The sequence below is a fragment of the Agelaius phoeniceus genome, chromosome 11 (assembly GCF_051311805.1).
Source record: "Agelaius phoeniceus isolate bAgePho1 chromosome 11, bAgePho1.hap1, whole genome shotgun sequence".
In the NCBI taxonomy this organism is placed as follows: Eukaryota; Metazoa; Chordata; class Aves; order Passeriformes; family Icteridae; genus Agelaius; species Agelaius phoeniceus.
The window spans coordinates 5,785,213-5,790,658 of record NC_135275.1 but is presented as its reverse complement, the minus strand read 5'-3'; the positions used below and the strand labels follow the sequence as shown (position 1 = coordinate 5,790,658).

At 55.9% G+C, this 5,446-nt stretch overlaps 1 pseudogene; it reads left to right on the top strand.

Annotated features, from left to right (window-relative positions):
- On the top strand, positions 1–2,555 carry LOC143695051 (E3 ubiquitin-protein ligase PHF7-like; annotated as a pseudogene).
- Positions 2,556–5,446: the final 2,891 nt, after the last annotated feature.

Genomic DNA, 5,446 nt, shown 5'->3' with positions numbered 1-5,446 from the left:
ATGTCACTGGAGGACAGGGACTCAGCACAGACACCGGCCATGGCTGGCAGCAAGCAGGAGGGCCCTGGTGCCAGGGAGGCAGGTGAGGGCAAAGCAGCCCTCTGACAGCCTGGCCCAGGGGCTCTTGTTGCAGCAGGCAGTGTGGGGATCAGAGCAGAGGCAGGGGGAGCTGCTCGGCCATGCCGGGGCCGGGAGCCTCCTTCCTGCCCATGTCGGGCCCAGCTGGGCCAGGGGGCAGCTCCTGGGACAGCCGTGCCCGCAATGGCCCCTGCTGTGCAAGGCCTCCAGCCCTGCCCATCAGCCAGGCAGGGACAGAGCAGCCTTGGGGCCGATGCTGCTGCATGCTCAGAGCCCCGCAGAGCTGCTCATGTCCGCTGCCACTGGCTCTGTCCCCTGCAGCCTGCATGCTGTGTCACCGTGCCGAGGCTGACCCGGACATGTGCGGTGACAAACTGGAGAAGGGTGGGCTCTGTGCCCACGTGTTCTGCATGGTGAGTGACTCCGGGCGCTCCCTCCACCGTTGCAATGAGCAGCTCCTGCCGCCCTCTCCTCATCAGCTCCTCCCCTTGCCTGCAGCTCTTCGCCACTCTACTATTTCGGCAAGAAAACCACCGCGTTGGACTCATGGGCTTTCTCCCTCGGGATCTCCTAATTGCAGTCCGGCGGGCGGCACAGAAGGTGAGAGCGTGACAAGAGCAGGGAGATTTGTGCCTGGCGAGGTTTGCCAGAGCTTAGCGCAGAGAGCAGGAAAGAAAGGCCGGCCCAAGAGCCGCGACAAAGTCTGGCTCCCAGCAGCTGTGGCACAGAGGCCCTGGCACAGGAGCCTCCCTCCTCCACCAGGCGGCTCTGTGGGCTGGGACCCGGCAGCGGCCACATCCTGCGCCCTGCCCGGAGCCGTGGGGCTGCCAGGGGAGCCCTCGAGGCTGCTGCTGCTGCTGCTGATGGGGCTGCTTGGCTCTTTCCAGTACTGCTGCGTCTGCGGCCAGAGCGGGGCAACCATCATGTGCTCTGTGCCGGAGTGTGACAGATGGTTCCACCTGCCCTGTGCCAAGGAGGGCGGCTGTGTCAATGTATACGTTACTCCGTTCAGGTACCTCCTCTCCCTTTCTGGCCATCACTGGGGAAGGATCCAGCATTTCTCACTTTCCCCTTTGCTTTGCCCCCAGCTCCTTCTGCCCTGAGCACCGTCCAGAGCAGGAGGTGGAGGCGACTCCAGAGCCGGACACCATTTGCTCCATCTGCTTGGAGCCTGTGGAGGACAGAAAGACCTTCACAACCCTGGTGTGCCCAACGTGCAAAAGGGCCTGGTTCCACAGGGACTGCATCCAGGTTGGAGCCCTCCCCTCAGCCCTGGGGCACAGCAGGTGCTCAGCAGCAGCAGCAGCAGCAGCAGCAGGGCCTCGCTCACCCTGCCTGTGTTTGCCCTGCAGGGACAGGCCATGCGCGCTGGTCTTTTATGCCTCAAGTGCCCCCTGTGCAGAGACAGTGGGGAATTCCCTGTTGAAATGTTCATCTTGGGGATCCGAATCCCCTTCAGGTTGGTGTCCTTCTGCCTGGCCCACCAGCCAGGAGGGTACAAGTGCTGTGCTGTGCCAGGCCCTGCCCCAGGAGCCCTGGCCCTGCCCTGTCCCGTGAGTCTGGGCTTCAGCTTCGTGCCCAACTTGGAAAAGCGCTGGAGAAAGAGCAGGGACATCCTGGATCTCCATGAGGGGAGGGCAGCAGAAATTCATCATCTCTTCCTTTCTCCATCAGACAGCCGACATGGGAGGACAACGATGCCTTTGCGGAGCTAGGAGAGAGGCATGGCCAGTGCAATGCCAGGGATTGCCTTTACCCTGGAGGCAGAGAGGAGGCAGAGGAAGAGGGGTAAGTTGGGATGCTGCACCTGGGGCTCTGCAGGGAACCTGTGTCTCCACAAGGGCTCAAAGCGGGAAGAACCAGAAGCGTTTGGCCAGACAACCACCTTCTGGCACACTTTGTTCTCAGTGCTATGAGCCTGTTTGCCTCCCCAGGCCCTGGCAATTGCTCCTGTGCTCCTCCTGTGCTGCCGAGGGCACCCATAGGCGCTGCTCTGGCCTGAGAAACAGCACACACAGATGGGAGTGTGACACCTGTGCTGGGCTCGGAACATGTATGAGTCAAAGCCCCCCTGTGTCCCTGGGCTGGGGACAGTGCCCAGGCCAGGCTTGGCAGAGTGCGTCCACTGCTGGAGGGCTGGGGGCACTGCTCTGGCCTGGCCTGGCCTGGCCTGGGCCTGGGGGGCCTTTGACATTCCCGCTTGCCCTTACAGCCTCCAGGGTTGAGTCAGAGCTCAATGGCCCCAGGCTGGCCAGACAGTCAGGACTGGAATCTGCTCATGGCTCCTTAGAATCTGAGGCCATCATGCCCAGCTCCCACAGCCCTGTGCCATTGGTGCTGGTTTCCCCATCGCCATCTCCAGAGACGAGCAGCCACAGCAGGCCTCAACACGCAGCGTGGCAGCAGGCGCTGCCATCTTCCTCACTGGACACCAGGAGAATCAGCAGATCAAGGTCAACATGCAGCAGGTCCTCTGACCCTGAGAACTGGGTCCATTCCAGACGTTCTGGGCCCGGCCGCAGGCAAAGCCGCTCTCGCCAGCAAGGTCGGGCCCAGAGTCCATGTGTCCGCTCCAGGAGTCCCTGTGACAGGAACAGTGGGACAGGGCCACGAACTGAGAGGCCCAGGCAAAGGGAGACACCTGCACGGACGTCCCCCAGACGCAGCCGCTCCCACCAGCAAGGTCGGGCCCAGAGTCCCCCTGTCCGCTCCAGGAGTCCCTGTGACAGGAGCAGGGGGACAGGGCCATGGGCTGAGAGGCCCAGGCAAACGGAGCCACCATCACAGGCATCCCCCAGACACAGCCGCTCCCACCAGCAAGGTCGGGCCCAGAGTGCACCTGTCCGCTCCAGGAGTCGACGTGACAGGAGCAGTGGGACAGGGCCAAGGGCTGAGAGGCCCAGGCAAACGGAGCCACCATCACAGACATCCCCCAGACGCAGCCGCTCCCGCCAGCAAGGCTGGGCCCAGAGTCCACCTGTCAGGTCCAGGAGTCGCCATGGCAAGAGCAGCAGGAAAAGGCGAAGGACTGAGAGGCCCAGGCGAAGGGACACGTCATCGGGGACGCCCCCCAGACGCAGCCGCTCCCGCCAGCAGCGCCGGGCCTCGACTCAAACTGTGCGGTCCAGGAGTCGCCAGGACAGGAGCAGGAGGACAGCAGCGAGTGCTGAGAGGCCCAGGCGTAGGGGGACATGGTCGGGGACATCCCGCAGGAGCAGCCGCTCGCACCAGCGACGTCGGACCTCAGCTGGGACCTCCAACAGCAGCACGTAGCGTCATCTTTTCTTTCTAGTCCATGTGTTGCTTGCCGGAAGTGAAGGTGAGAACGGTCAGTGCAGGGACCTTGAGATGTGCAGGTCTGTGAGAAAACCATATCAGCTCTTGATGTTTCTATTGGCAGGAAAGAAGTCTGTGCTAAATACCTTGATTTCTGTGTACCCGTGTATTCAGTGAAAAGTCACTTAAGGATGTGGCTAATTACAAAGGACTCTTGTTCCTGCCTTTAGACTCCAACCTCTGATGTTTCCCCACTGCTTACCCTTGATAATGAACCACTCCTTAATGGGCTTGGATATGCTTAGGGAGACATTCAGAGCAAGGTGGCTCTTAGGGAAGCTGTCTCTGAAAAGGACGTGTGCTGTGTTGCTATCTTTGAACAATCTCATTTCAGTAAAGCCAAAAAAAGAAGAAAGAAGAGAGTGAGGCACTGCCTCAAGTGGCTGAAGACAACTTTGACAGTATTGCTGCGGATTTGAAAGACTTGATTGGACCTTCAAAGAACAAACCAGAATAGACGGAGGAAATACCCTGGGGCAAAGAGGATGCACAGGACTCTGCCCCAGGGTATTTCCCTTCCATTTGGGACCTTTGCCTGAGAACGACACAGCTCAGAAGCTGAGTACTTTCACGTTTTCCTACTTTGGAGGCACAGAGGAGTTGGGCATCAAAGAGGGCAACAGCAGAACCCTTCTAACATGCCATTGCTAAGGAAGAGCTTCTGGCAGGCACTGTAGGGCAATACAGTGTAAAGAAGGTCAGGGTCCAGGGGATTTTCAGCAGCAGAAGTCAGTAATTAGGAAGAAGCATTTTCATCTTCATTTCTGCTTGCCAGGGCTGTGGTAGATTAATGAGAGGTAACTCTTGCTTGCATCTCAGGAATTCTGAAAGGCATGCTTTGAGAAGGCATTGGGGTTTCTGCTGAGTGGTGAAAAAGCTGGTTCTCATGCCCTGAATTCCTCAAACGGGTTAAAAGGTGACAAACCAGTCATATCAAGTTTCATAGAACCCAACAAGATTTTAAAGGAAATGTGCGTTAATGTAGAGGGAGGAGCAAAGTCCGGGAGCTGACCCCAAGATCCATGCGCATTCTGTTTGTTACTGAATTCTACTCTTGGACCTTTAGAAAAAAGAAACGGAATGACACATGATCTTTGGGGTGTCCTAACCTTAGATAAAATGAGGCCGTCTGAAATGAAGATGAAACAACATTAAATCGAGTCCCAGTCATGTAGGAGAGAAAAGAAACCGCGAGAAGTTATCCACAATATTAAAAAACCCAACGCAACAGCACAAAGCAACGAGTCCCCCACACTTGTGCTGAACTGAGAAGGTATTCATGGTCTTCTGAATGCAATGACAAATGTTTAAGAATACATAAGGGATCCCTAGAACAAAGTGGAGCAGAGATGTAGCTTAGAAAATCTGGCAGGGGCAGATTCTGTCCTTCCCAAATCTGTCTTCTCCACTCTAAGTATTTCACTTGAAAGGAGGAATTTTTCCTGACCAGTAGGGGAAGAATCTGGTTTTGGCTTTTTTTCTCTATGGGTGCTGTCATTGCAGAGCCTTATGCCCTTGGAACAATAAAGCCGGTAAAAGCCACATGGCAAGAGGATCCACGTTTCCAAGACAGCAGTTCTGAGGGTGATGATGAGCCTGAGATGTCAGAGATTGAACAGGACCAAGAAATGCAAGTTCCATTTCTCTTTGTTGTCTACTTGGCTGTAGTAGTTGGATGCTGTGGGAATATTAACTCAGGAAATGGGAAACGGACATTGCACACCTCTGAGCAACCAAAGTCATCTCGGAAAATCGTTTGTGCTGCACAGAGTCAAAACTCCCAGCAGCACATTTGATGTGAAGATGAATATGGGAAGAGAGAGTTGAGCACAAGAAATTAACTGGGTCATTTTGGTTGGACCAACTCCAAAGTGAGTTTGGCTAAAAGCCAAAGACACAGTCAGTTTTCTCTTTAAAAGTGGGTTTTGTAAAATAGAAAGCTCTATTTGGGGTTCCTAGGGAATAAAGCTTTTCAATGTATACCATTTCTCTGAAGCACTAGAGTTTGAAGTCATGTTCATGGAATTTGATA